This window comes from Lagopus muta, chromosome 4 (genome assembly GCF_023343835.1).
Source record: "Lagopus muta isolate bLagMut1 chromosome 4, bLagMut1 primary, whole genome shotgun sequence".
NCBI classification, from domain to species: domain Eukaryota; kingdom Metazoa; phylum Chordata; class Aves; order Galliformes; family Phasianidae; genus Lagopus; species Lagopus muta.
Window position 1 is genome coordinate 44,185,308 of NC_064436.1, and position 15,625 is coordinate 44,200,932.

Below are 15,625 nucleotides of genomic sequence, written 5' to 3' on the forward strand. Positions count from 1 at the left end.
CGTGACTCAGCAGTTCCCATACAGAGACTACATAACATTTTGATGTAGATGGCTTTCATCTACTTTTACTGATTCCTTTCTATTTTACTTGTGTATTAAAAAGGGTTGGTTGGGGTTCTTTGTTTTCTCTATGTTGAATGAAACACACTTCTCAATATAGACAAAAAGGATATTCTTAATTTTTTTTACCCAAATGAACATTTTTTTCGTCATTAGTAACGCTTTATTTCCTCCTTCCGTCTTCCATCAGAAAATATTATTCATGCATTTCCTCACCTTCTTATCTTTAGTACGCTCTTAAACAATTCTTCCTTTTGTTTGTTATTTGCCTGTATATTCTATTTGTGTTTATTTGTAACCTTCCAGGAGTGGAATATATTTGAATTTAATTAGAGAAGTTTAGCAGTCTTGTCTCAGGGCAGCTAGACACTATTATAACATGAATAGAGAAATCCAGAAGCTATGAAAAATGGATTATGGATTCACTAAGAAATTTCACTAGGACTGATGATAACACACACCAACACATTAAAATATGCAGACTGCGCTGAAATAGTGGGACTGTTGGTATGCAGTATTCATGTACATCTCCACCTATTTTCAATTTCCTGTCCAAATTATTAAAACTTGGTGAAAGGAATACAGAAAGAAAGAAATATAGAAAGAAAATGTGAAAGAGACTTCTCTTGAGAGTTGCATTAATGGGAAACTAATCTAGCCAGAACAACAGTTACAATTCTGTAATCATGAATAATAAGGCAAGAATCTAAAACAATTATATTACAATGACCTGCCCTTTCACAAAAATGCTCCTTCATAGGGACTCTTTCTTTTTTCACCTTTCTATTCTGCAGCATTATTATTGGCTGTTTTTCTGTTAATTGTTTAATAACTGTTACCTTTATTAAATATTTTCCTCTAATATCAAAATCATTAATTATGGTATATTCTGGGACACACAAGATCAATAAATAATTAAAATACAGCTCTTCTCAGACCTGTCAGAACTTGGAAAGAGACAGTATACACAATAAATTCGATTTTTTGAGTTTGTGTTTGTGTTTGTTTTAAGTTGCTCTACATACATTTCTAGCAGTTTTTGAAAGTTCATACGAATATTGAAAAGAAGCTCATATTCAGAGACATTACTGAAATAAATGCAATTTTTTGCTTGAAAAATTGCTGCACTAACATACACTAGAGAGGAAATAAAAATGTAAGAATTTGTATTTTTACCTGTTCTATATTAATCTTAAAATGTGAACTCTTGACTCAACTTTAGAATAATTTTGTAGTAGAGAATCTGAGTAGATATTACCAGTATTTAACAACTCGGCACATTGGATTCTGAAGTTGAAGATCCTGTGACGCTAGCAAGTACACTGTTTAATCAAATGAGTAAGCATATGGATGCAATTGTGTATGTGTGCACATGTCCAGATTCATTCTACGGGATGTTACATACCATCAAAATAATCTTTTTTTTTAGAAGCAAAACTATAGTAGCTGGCTCTGTTGGTGTCAGAAGAGAGCATAAATGAGCCAGGAATAAGTGAATGTCAACACTTAATGGAGCTGCATAAACAAAGATCGAAGATAGAAGTATGAACGCATTTCTTCAAAGTCTAAGTAAACAAAATACATAGTAATGACAAAATAATTACATTGCGGGGCAACGTTTACTGTGCTTAAATATCTAGTTTTTAACATTATAAGGATGGAAACATTTCAGTGATATAAGAATTATACAAATGGATGAAAAATGAAAAATCGAAGTAATAAACTGCAATTTCTAATATCTGCATGAGAGAGTAAAATGACGCAAAGAAATTTACTTACCAAACATCTAGCATATATCTTGAAAGACTAAACATTAAGAATAATTTCAAGTCTGTAGTCATTTACTATCTTCCTAGAAACTTTAAACTTCACAAGCTCAGCTGGAAATCATATGGATCAAGCAGGCAACTACTTCTTCTGACAGTCCTTCATTTCCTTTAAAATGAGAAAAGCTGTCACAGACTTGCATGGCTCATTTGAAATTCAGTGTTTCTCTGCCTTCATACTATGGTGTACTTTATCTAGAACATCTTTTTATAAAGCCATACAGGACACCTACAGAACTACTAGAGGTATTATAAAGAGACATCTTGTTGTTGTTCCTCTGCCATAAGATACACACTATGAATGTAAGGTTAGGCCTTTAAGACTTTCCCTGGTTATTCTTTCTTATACTTACATCTACCTGCCTCATTCTACATACAATCTCTGTTGCATTAGTAATTCAGTCATGCTTACCATGTCTTATGAATGTTCTCTCCAAGCATTTTTAATTGCTGCTGGGTGCAAAGGTGGAGGTATGAATAAGGATGTAATTAGGAAAAGTAGCTATTGGTCACACACACACATACACACACACAACCCTCCCCCCCTCTCCTCTTGTCCCCCTAAACACACACAAAAAAAACCAAAAACAAGTAGGAAAATAGAGAAAAGTTTAGAGGTGGAAATCTAGTTTTAAAATATATTTAATTTCCACCAGTTAGATTAAGAGCATGCTAATATAAAACTAATTTGAAAGTATTGCTTGCAAAGAAAAAAAGAACAAAACAGGATATAGTTGAAACAATACAAATACATAGAAATATACACTCATCTTTCACAGTGGATGAGTAAAATAATTTGTTTCATTGCAACTACAGCTCTCTGTAGCAGTGTTATGAATCATGTTGTTTTTATCTAACGGAGAATCCTAAATAACGTATCTTTGCTTCTAGCACATCAGAGACTTTTCCCAGTTGTCACTAGCAGGCACCTATTCCTCTCCTGTTCTTCTTTCTCATTGCCAATTGCTAAAAGGGCTTGTATACATTTTGTAGAGTCTATTACTATCAGAGAGCAAGGAAAAATGAGTGTTTTTCCTCCTGACATGTCAAGGTCTCCCAGTATTACAAAGTTGTGTTTATATCTTTGCTAAAGACGTGTGCAGGGTTTTAAAACTTTTCACTTCTTGGTAGTCTTCCAAGACTTTTCTGCAGAGTGAATTTTTCTCCTTTCTGCATAGAAAAAAAAGAATATATATATATATATTCTTTATATCTCTATATATCTTTATTTATATATATGTATATATATATTAACTTTTGTACTCATTGTTTGTGTTTTTACCTGCTTTATTTTATTATCTTCCTCCGCAATTGTTGTTTAGAGGTGATTTAAACCTCTAAGTAAAATAAATGTGTACAGGTGATTGTTAACTCTTCAGTGAGAGCAGAGCAAACGGTAAACTGTTTTACATGCTTTGTGCAAACTAGAAAGGGTGAAAAAGCACAAAATACAGTGCCTTTTATATAAGCAAAAGCAGGTAGCCTGTGTAACTATCCTGAGATGAGAGTGTATTCACAGAGAATTGTATAGGTCACAGTTTAGGCATGTCTCAGGTGCATTTAGTGTAACCTCCTCTACAAAAACAAGTGTGTATATGGATTATTTGTCACATTTGCCTTTATCTTCAGGCAAGTACAGAACTAGATGTTAGACAGCTTAGGAATAGCAGCAAAAATAATGTAAGATGTTTTGCACTGTGACATCACAACAGGTAACGGTTAATTAGATGAACTCTAGAGAACAAGCACTAGTAAATTGGAACTTCTAGCAGACATTTGACAAGGCACAAAGTGGCCAATACCCACATCTGATCAAGGAGATCATTGTATGATCTTTGCGCACACTTTGAGCACTTGAAGCTGAGTCCCAGCCAGCCAGTTCTCAAATTCTGTACTTATCTTTTGAAACATTTTTACTGGCATGTAAGATGTGATGAGAAGTAGGACTTCCTACACTGGTGCAATGTAGATCACTAATGCTAAAAACCCATCCCAAATCTAGAAAGTATCTACACAAAACAGAAAGAAAAGAAATATTCTGTTCACAGAATGAGGCAGATGTATGTCCATGAGAATTCAAAAGAGGGGCACTGAGTACCACTATAGGGAAGTGGCAGCAGCTGGTCCAGGGTTGCAGGCTTAAGTAGATACGTCAATACATAAGAAGTCAGTAAACTTATGCAAGCAAGGAGTGCAGAAATCAGGAAATCATTGACAGCTTTTTCTGTCCTTTATGTCCTTTTCTGTACATAGCACTGTTATTAAAGAACATTACTTCAGAGCACGCACTTGCTTCGAGGTAGTTACATTCATAATGAGAAATAAAGCAAGGTCAGAGAGCAAGCCAAAGCATAGGACCACTAGCTTTTCACTCTGTTAGTTTTGACTTTTTGACTCCAAGACAAAAATTTCCATTTAAAAGTTATGGGAAATACAACACTGGACACTGGTCTCTTTTCCTTTTAGATTGGAGTCATCTGTATTATTCCAGCAGAATTTCCAGCCTCAGATCCCACACAGGCTCAGACAACCCCCCAGAAAATTATTTGTGGCAAGTAAATATCACTCTGTGGTACTGAAACACAGCTTTCACATTCACTTTGGGCACTCTGAACCGAAAATGCCCACCCCATAGTTAAAGGATAGCTAAGTCTCCCATTGAGACATGTGGACACCACATGGAGCCCATAGAAAGACAGAAAAAATTGATATGCCATTAATTCAGCCATCTTCACACAAGGCTTGAAAACATTCCAATTGTGTTTTAAAGAATGTTAGTTTATAAGAGTCAAAGTTAGCTCCAGCAATACTTCATTATGTAACAGACTGGGAGACAGGGATATGGAAGTACAGAATCCAAACAAACAACATAGAAACAAAACTACTACTACTACTACTACTACCAATAATAATAATAATAATAATATAAAGCAGAAAAACTCAGGAAAAAATAGTATGAATTTACATTAATTTAACTTTTGTTTAATGAAAAAAAGAACTGTAAATATTTTTTCTAAATGCTTATAATGAAGTAGAAGAAAGTTCTAGTGCAGCATTTGGAGTTATATTATCAAAATATTAATCTTTTTACATACATTTTTTCTTCTGCAGGAAGAATGTATTCTTTCATTAGGTTTCAACTTATTCAGCTTAATAACAACTTCATACAAAGCTAGAAAATCAAATAAGAGCAGAAAAAGAAATATCTTTTTTTCCCTGTTTCAATCTGAGAATATTATAAGGTAACTGCTAGTGAAATATCAGAGAATTCAAAAACCTTCAAGGAAATGACAGTGACATTTACCTTAAATTATTTGAATCAATTTAATTATTTTTTGTATGGTCTGTTGTCAAAATATAACAGTGTGGCATGTGGCAAGCTATTCCTGTCAGATGTTATCTTTCTTGTGATTTTTCGCTGGATGAATCAATGGTGTTCTAAGGTGCTTCGGTGCCTCCTGAACTCATGCTCTCACTGTGACTGAGGGTTTTGCAGGTCTGATTTTATACTTGAATAGCAACTCTTTGGCTGCACCTCTGATGAGAAAAAATGTATAGGAAGCAGCAGCAGGGTTTTCCCAATCAAAAAGAGACAACAGATTATGTTCTTTTTGGCTGTTAGTGATATTTTATCAGATATCAATTACTCATTGATATCACATTGATATCACCTGAAACTCACAATGCCTTTTTCCATTTAATCGCTTATGTACAGTGGAAAAATGGAGATGCGAAGCAGTAACAGCCTCAAGTTTAGAAAAGAAACTTGTCCAGCACTACCACAGTAGCACCTAAGAGCTCTTAGTTTATTTGAGGAGGATGGGTGGCACTGCTCTTGTGAAGTACTTAGAGGTATTAAAAGTGAAAGTAATCCCACATTATATGAGGTGTGCTTTGTCAAAAACATTTTCATGAAGTTTTGGAACTAGAATCAAGGAAGGGAAAGGAAGGAATAGGCTTAATGTTGTTTGAGGCAGGCAGTTTCTTTGATGACAAATCACAAATACCACTTTTTACCACTTTCAATGGAAAAACTGGTGGTAATAATCATTTGGGAGAGTTTCCCCACGTAGTTCAACATTTATTATCCCTTCTGGAGCTACCACAGCACTGTGCATACATAGCGTATGTTCTTTAGCTGTACTTTCTCAGTAAGGAAATGAGTGTTCCATATGAGTGAGGAAGAGCTCTCATACAAGCAGAATGAGTCAAAAGATTTCAGCTAGACTGGACACAGTACATGTGAGAAAATGAGGTTGTCTCTCATCCTCATTGACCAACTTCACAATGCTATTCTGTAGGAAGACTAGGTTCTTTTCTCTACATGTTCCCCAATATCTGCTCTAGCTTTTACCAATTTCTGTGTATACTGATCCACAGAGGTAAAATGCTAGTTATCTCTATTATTACAAAAGTGCCATAAGAAGTGAAACTATGCCTGACCCTTCCTACTTCATTTCATTGGGGAGCTGTTTGTCCTGCAGGTGGCAGGTGGGCAGAGTGCGAGATCAGAAATGACTAGCTCTTTGCAGGACTACTTGTATCTTTGCTGTATGAATATTTATTTTTGCATTATTATTTTAGAGTAGTCTCTAATATCTTTATTAGCAATAAACTACCTAGATACTAGCTGTCTAAAAATATCTATGATGGTTGATAGACTGATCAAGCACAAAGAGTGAAGTCATGAAGAAAAAACTGAAGCATAAGGAAAAGGATTTTGAATTTGCTAATTCAAATCAAGTCTTCCAGAAACTGCAGCTTCATTAAAAAACAACAGCAACAACAAAAACTTGTGGAAAAATCCATAAGATATTCAGAATAAAATGAAGAAAGCTTTTTTAAAAAAATCAAAATTTTGTTAAGTAGTGGAGAATTCAATGTAAGTACAGAGATGTGGAAAGGGGGTAAAAATTGAAGCAGCTGAATGTACATTTTAAATGCAGAATGGAGTATCTGAAAATAACTGTAATTCTGTAGCTCTTTCTTCTTCAGCAGCATTTAACTCTTCTCTGAAATCCAGGCAAAAATTAGTTTTCCAGAATTTTTAATTCCTGCTTTTGACATGCTGACCCTATATATTCTTCAAGTATCATGTGCTGTTTTTATTAAATAATATAGTAATATCAACAAAATACATGCACACTGTTAAGAAATTTTTAATCTTCTCTAAGGAGGAACCATGGCATTTTCCATAAAAGCTATGATAAATAAAAGCATTAAATATAAGCTTCTACCAGAACATGAAATGGCTCTGTACTGATCTACATGCACAGCCTTCTGATCTGTATTAAAAACTGATTTTCTAATTGCTACAATCCGTACATAACGTGCATTGTATATCATCCACACTGCTCAGAACTTGAAATGAATGACTTGATCATATTCATCTTCAAACTACTCTTGAGCCTGCCAGCAAATAACCTCTGTGATCTCTGTAACAGGAGCAACATCCCTATGGTCAATAGCTACTAAAATCAAAATATTAAGTTTGTGGTATATGTTGGAAGGCCTGTCCCTATTAGTAACACATTCTCAAAATGTTGTGCTCATTTATTAGTAATGCCTCATGGTCATTAACATCATTTTTCTTCCTTCTTAACTTTATATCTGATTGAAGCTTTGTTTTCTATGTACTGACTCCATGTCCAAAGTAGGTCTCTGTCCCCTTCCTCCTCTTCCTTTTCTTCTGGGTTATACAAAGTCAAAAACTGCAGGATAGGGGACATGAACTGAGATTTGACAGTCTAGCTAAGGGAAAGAGAATGGGGAAGACAAATTTATCATTTTGTCTTGTACTTGGGGTTGTTCAAGGATAGCAAGAAAAAATAAGTAGTTCCATAATGGAAGAAAATGCAGTATAGAATCACTGAAAATCCAGGTTATCTGCTTATGATGAAAAGCCTTCAGACAACTTTGCAGTAATCAAGTGGAATTCCAACTTCATAGCATCTAACTGGAAATATTTTCATTTCTTCTAATTGCAGCAGATAGGAAAGGATAACTTCAGAAATTCAAGAATGAGAAATATTATTGTAGAGAATAAAAAACAGATAAATGTAATTATACTTATTTAAATGAATCTAAAGACTGGAGGATGACTTTAAACTGTCGCATACAGCAAATATACTGGGGTTCTTGAAAAGTTCTAAAGCATTTGAGGACAGATGTTTCTGTAAATCAGGATACCTTTGTTAAGCTAACATGGGAATCTCAGCTTTGCTGACAGAAGTTTAAATCAAGATCTGTAGCAGTGCATTGAAGGAAGAGAAAAATGTGAACCTGTGGTTTGCCTTCTACAAGGCAGTACATGTTTCAGGACTCTCCCCAGAAATTCAACTTGGGAATGTGTTGAAAAAGTTTCAATGTAAACACCCTCCTAGTCATCAATGCCTTGTTGTTTCATAGCTGTAGAATTTCACTTTTTTTTTTTATGAGTTAATTATTGTTCCAACACTGAAAATGCTAACATTTTTCAAAATAAAATTTTGTACAAGATGACGAAGAAAAAACAAACATTCAGAGAAAACTATTAATAAAGTTGAACTTGCAAGTGAATTTTGAAAGCATGGTTCTTATTCACTTCAAATTCTAGTTTGATTTAGCATCCCTTACATCCCAACAGCTACTTAAACATATCTTAATCAGATTAGAAAAAAAGATCAGTATACTCATGGGTATATGGAAATGGACTTAAGGTATTATTAAAGCGCAGATGCTAAAAATATCTGATTGGTATCAAATTAGTATTCGTGGCAGAGAAAACATAAGATGATGGATACATGATGCAAGAGTAATTAGGATAATATAACTAACGTACAATTATTTTTTTAAATACTGTGCACGGGCTATTAAGCCCGATAGACAAGCCAGTATACACACACACACACGTGTATACACACACACACACGTGTATACACACACACACACGTGTATACACACACACACACGTGTATACACACACACACACGTGTATACACACACACACACGTGTATACACACACACACACGTGTATACACACACACACACGTGTATACACACACACACACGTGTATACACACACACACACGTGTATACACACACACACGTGTATACACACACACACGTGTATACACACACACACGTGTATACACACACACACGTGTATACACACACACACACGTGTATACACACACACACACGTGTATACACACACACACACGTGTATACACACACACACACGTGTATACACACACACACACGTGTATACACACACACACACGTGTATACACACACACACACGTGTATACACACACACACACGTGTATACACACACACACACGTGTATACACACACACACACGTGTATATATATATACACACGTGTATATATATATATATACATACATACACACCTTTACTCAATGATATACATTTGACATGACATTGAAGGAAACAGTTGATTTGCTCATGTGCAGGGCTGCCAGTTGAGGACCTAGACAGGCTGAAGGAATTGGGCTGAAAGGACTTGTACAAAATTCAACTAGAATAAGGCAAAGCCTTGAACCTGGAAAGAAACAGTTTCCTCTAGTTATACAAACTGGGGACTGCAGAACTCTGTAGAAGAAAAAGCAAAGATCCCCCTAGTGGGTAAGAGCTGAACCTGAAGCCAACAGTGTCCAGGTAGCAGAATGGAATCAGGATCAGCTTCTTGGAATGCATTAACAGGGGCACAGCCAATCTTCGAGGAAAAAGGGTTATCCCTCTCTACACAGTGCTTATTAGACCAATACAGAAGGAATATGTAAAATAGCAGTCCAGGGTAGAACTACTAAGCTGGTTGGTAGCTGGGTCATTCACACTGTACTGAGACTATAGGACTGGTTCAGTCTGGATAAGTTTTTGTTGAGGGGAATTTAAAAACAGCCCACTAAGACCTACAGAAAAGGCACTGAGAAGATGGAATGAGGATGGATGAGGATCCATGTTGATGCATAGATAAATGACAGTGGAAATATACTGAAATTAGATGTTCAGACTAGATGTAATTAGAAACTTTTTCGCCACAAGGAAAGTCTAACATAGCATCCAGAGAGGTTGAGCAGGAAAGTTCTTGTTGGTTTTAAGAATCAGTTGGGTAAAGTCTTGAGAAGTCAGGTGTGATCTCATAGCTGACCTTAGGTGGAGAAGAATAACAGACTATAGACTTCCACTAGGCTCTTCCCATCTGAGTTATGCTCTGATATGCTATATATTTAAGCTACATATACTAGAAAAGCTAATAGACTAGATTGGACAGTATATTATAAATTATGTGTAGAATTTAATTACAGGAACACTGTAGGAGTTGACCTTGAGCTGTGCTGCTTCCTCTGAAGGACAGTTTCTACATGTACCTGAGCTTGAGAGTAACCTTGTATTTTCAAATAGTTTACAGAAATCAATAACACTTCTCAAAAACCGGAACCACTTGAGGGTGTATTGATACACAGAAAGTACAGTAGAATGGAGTCCAATATTTGCATAATTAAAAACAGAGGAAAATACTAAGTACTATAGAAGAGTACTCACTCAATTCATCAAATTGAAAGATTTTAAATAAAAAGAAACAGAAGTTTTCAACTCTGATTACAACACTTATTAAAATACACAAGACAAAGAGGAGGTTGTGTATCACTGAACATTCTGTGGCTCCCATCTTGTTGATTAAAAAAAAAATCCAAATTACACACTGATAAATGCAAAAAAGACTTCCTAAAAGGAATAGCTTATATTAGGTGATGCATCATGAAAGCACTGCCATCTTTGCTACAGAAATTTGAAATGTCATTAAATACTAAAACCATAGCTGGTCAGAAATTTCTTATTTGTTTCTTAGAAGTCTGGTCCTACCCTGTGACCTTTGTAGTTCAGAGAGCACATTTAACTTAGAATTATCATGAGCTTACAGGTCACATTCAGAATTTATTATTATTATTATTATTAAGTCTTCTTGCTTCAAGCTTTTATATACAGCTTGGCTCACTTCTCTCTTCCAATGTGACATAAGCCACTTGAAATAAGAGTTGCATCAACTTCAATTTGGAAAGTCAACTGACTTTTTTGTGTCCTATTCCCTTTCAAACTGATGTGATGACCTTTCTGCCACTGAAACCCACCTGGTGTGAAATTTTAGAGTGTGTGTAAAACAGTGGATAATAGAATCTCTAAAAGAGGTTTGAAGTAACATTCCTTTTTGTAGAGTCAATTAAGATTGCTACTTGGAAACTCTGAGATAATCATCTGTCACTATCTGACGTGATACGGTATTAGGCAAGAGAACACTTTCCCTTGACAAGCATAAAATAGCTGCCTATACAGTTAATTGATTAGCTAACATTTAAGATCTGTTTCAGACCAGAGGAGAAGATTATTTGCATTGTCAGGAACGCATTCTGGGTGACAGACTATTTTAAAGAAAATATTTCCTATGTCCCTGCACAGAGATGGAATAAACAACAAAAGACAGTTTTCATTTTTCAGAAGTTCACACGAGCTTTTTAGTCAGATATCTAATAAAAAAGGTTTTCTCATTATTGCTTCCTCTAGTTAAATTCATTTTTTCATGCTTTTCAGTCTTTCACCCTTGAGACTTTGCGTACAACTTGACAATTCCTTTGCCATAGCATTTATTATCTATTCCAGAAATTTATTTTTTTTTTTTTTATTCCCAGAGCTCTTTTTCCAGCAGCCTTACAAAGAACAGTGCCTCTAATGGTAGTTTCTATTATTTCAGCCATCTTCAAATAAGAATCGTAGAATCACCAAGACCTCTAAGAACATCCAGTCCTACTGTCAGCCTATCACCAATATTTCCCAATAAACCATGTCCCTCAGTGCAACATCAAAAGATTTCTTGAACACCTCCAGGGACAGCAACCCCACCATCTCCATGGGTAGCCTGTTCCAGCATCTGACCACTTTTTTGGAGAAGAAATTTTTCCTAATATCCAACCTGGATCTCCCCTGCACAACTTGAGGCCATTTCCTCTAGTCTTAGCACTACTTACATGGGAGAAGTGGCCAACCCCCACCTCGCCACAACCTCTTCATGTAGTTGTAGATAAATGTTTTATTACTCCTTCATATAACCTGAACGAAGGCCGATAGATCAAGTACATGCTTATTAGCAATTAACAATGCAGATGAATGACAGAACAGTAATTTGATCTCATTTTCTGCCTAGGAATCAGAATACTTTTATTTTTCTCTTTCTTAGTTGCCATTCTAAGAAAAGAACAGGACTAGAGAATGACAAAAAAGTATTTAAAATACTGACCTTCAGGTACATTTAGTAAAAGAGGTAATTATCTTGTACTATAATATTAATAAATAACAACATACAGTCCATAGCAGGATTCTAACCATCAGCAGTAACCTAATGCCAAAGGCTAAATATGACTTTAATTAAATAGCTTACTAAATAACTAGGGAATTGATTTTATTATCCCAGTACTAAATCAACAATTTTGAATGGAAGAAAAAGTAAAAAGAGTTTTTTTTAAAAAAAATTCCTCTCATGAAGCCCACTTTCTTTTTCTCTCAGAATAACAGAGTGAGGTGTGCCCATTTCTGAATGGATGTATCAGGATTTCATGACAAGATTATTATAAGTAGACAAGGTTAAATGCTTCCCCTGTGTAAGATAATGCTAGCTATCATGGTAATTTCTCTGTGCCTAATAACATGTGTCAATTCTTGAGAAATGAGTTTTCTTTGTCTTTCACGTGAATGGTACCCATATATTTACGCTTAAGAGTAGAAATTTGTTTGGAAACCTAAACTCGGTACTGTTCACTGATCACACAATTAATAACGATCCACTCAAGAGAGCATCAGTTTTATGGCTGTTGGTGGTGGAATGCAAAATACATTTTTGAGAAAAGCTTTTGAAAAAAAGCTTGATATTACTATGCATTGCAGAACAGTGGTATATGAAAACCATGGCTATTAGTATGCATAAACCTCCAGAACATATGATTCACACAGTTTGATTGTCAAAGCCTGTCTCAACGCAACGTATCATTTATGTTCTTCTAAGAGATTAGTGTGAATTATTTAGAACAGTTATATATTCTGCAGAACTCAACAATACTCAGATTTTTCCAGGTTACAGATGCTTCTCTATATCTATTCCAGTTTTTTTTAACCCCATCATTTCTCTGACAAAGATATGTTACTTTCTCTAAATAACATTTTAATGTTAGAAATGTTCTTTTCAGCTAAATATTTTGATACTTTATATGAAAAAAAAACATTACAAAATGCGAACAGTGGCGTTTTGAAATTCTTATATGAAAATCAAAATATTTCACTGACTTCAATAAAAGCTTTCTAAATTATTATTTTTTTTTTTCCCCTCCATATCAGCATTATCATATTTCAGGATATACTAAGTTCTTCCAAATATTAAGAACCCTTTACCCTTCAGGAACTCCTATTTTTCCAAAGCTCTACCTTTTTGCTTTAGACAAGTAATTCCTTGAGAGTGCTTTCCAACATTTTTTTTCCCAGTCTTTGCACTTCTCTATCAATTAGCAGTTTGTTATGCTTACAACTTGAACTCTATTTCTTTAGATTCTGATTATAAAATCTCTAACATCTGTAAAGACTGAAAAAAAAAAAAGCCATTCTCTTACAGAAGCTAGAAGACTGAACATTTTATAGATAGCACTAATTCTGTTCTTGTAGTAAGTTCCATCACAGGTAGGTTTACTTACCTTAGTTAGTTACACTTTTATGTACATGCAGTACTTCAGCTGTTATGCAATTAACAAGTCCTAGTCTGTAGCTGAGAAATGAGAAGGAGATGCTTAGATTGCAGTTTTGATATTTGCAATTTTCCTTTTTTGTCCTATTACATTGACTTAATTTATGTATTTTCTCTCTGTATACTTACATTTTTTGTAATTGAATTTGTGGAGGAATGTACTGACAAAAATGATAGAATCACCAAGGTTGGAAAAAAGTTACAAGATCATCTAATCCAACCATCCTCCTACCACCAATATTGCCCCACTAAACCATGTCCCTCAGTGCAATATTTAAACATTTCTTGAACATCTCCGGTGTTGGTGATGCAACTACCTCCCTTGGTAGCCTATTCCAGCAACTGACCACTCTTTTTCCAAACATCCAATCTGACCCTCCCCTGGTGCAACTTGAGATCATTCCCTCCAGTCCTATTGCTAATTGCAGAAGAAGAGAACAACCCCCACCATGCTACAACCTCCTTTCAGGTAGGGAGCAATATAGTCTCCCCTGAGCCTCCTCTTCTCCAGACTGAGCAATCCCAGTTTCCTCAGCCACTCCTCATAAGACTTACGTTTCAGACAGCTTTTTTGCCTTTCTCTGAACACACTCCAGAACCTTGATGGCTTTCTCGCAGTCAGAGATCCAAAACTGCACATAATTCTCAAGATACATCCTCAGCAGAGCTGAATACAGAGGAACTATCACCTCTCTGCTCTTACTAGCAACATCATTTCCAATACAAGACAGGATGCTATTGGCATTCTTTGCTGCCTAAAAATTGTAAGGCTAAAGTATATGGAAATTCTTTTAAAACACACGTTAGCTCATTGAGTTATAAGATATTATTATCAAGCACCAAATAGATTTCTCATATCAACATGAGGATTATAAGAAATTAAAGATTTTTAGTTCTTACAGGTATAATATTAGAACAGAAGATATCAAAATAAAAGAGTGTATTTGGAAAAATATACAATAAAATGCTTCAAACATATATTCAGACCTATTTGATGTTTACTATGCTTCATTACATTAGTTACTGTTGAACTAATATATTAGTTAGGCAGTGCTTAATATTATTTAAATTGATATTTTTGACATATTATTTCTGTTTTTATAATAATCATCATGTTACCAGGTCAACTTTTTTTTTTTTTTTTTTTTTTGAAATAAAGAGAAGACAAGAGCTCCAAAGCAAACTGAAGTTTTAAACTAAGTCTTCATGGACTCTAGGTAGCTTATTAAGAAAATGTTGTTTCTGTTCTTCATCTGAAAAATATTAGGATATTACTTTTTCCTACATGAACTGAGGAAAATTATATTTTTTAGAAAAATTGACTATTTATGCAGTGATTCACATGTCTGAACTCTGATAGCAACAAATAGCAGATAGAAGCCTGAACACATGGAAGTCTAGCCCCAACTAATCGCCTTGAAACTGTGTTGCCTCTCACTCTAATAAGGGGAGACAGAAAGAAACATTTTGCTGTTTGCAGTTATTTGCCTTCAGAAGCTCACATTGCGCAAGCAGATAATGAGACAAAGGTCTTAAAGTACCACACGCTATTCTGGTACTAAAAGAAACAAAGTCCTCCCCTAGCTACCACTTACTTACCACTGTAAGGAGTCTTTCCATAGGAAAAAAAATTAGGAAGTGTTAGCATTATAGCAAAACTTTGAGTATATACTCTACATTGAAGCCCCTCCATCAGAAGAGGGGTGACCAGCAGGGACATGGAGGCGATTGTGCCCCTTCTACTCTGCCCTTGTGAGGCCCCATCTGGAGTACTGTATCTAGGTCTTGGGCCCCCAGTACAACAAAGACAGAGCTGTTGGAAAGGGTCCAGATAAGAAGATAATCAGGGGGCTGGAGATCCTCTCCTGTGAGGACAGGCTGAGGGAGCTGGGCTTGTTCAGCCTGGAGAAAAGGCAGCTGTAGAGTGACCTAATTGCAGCCTTCCACTACC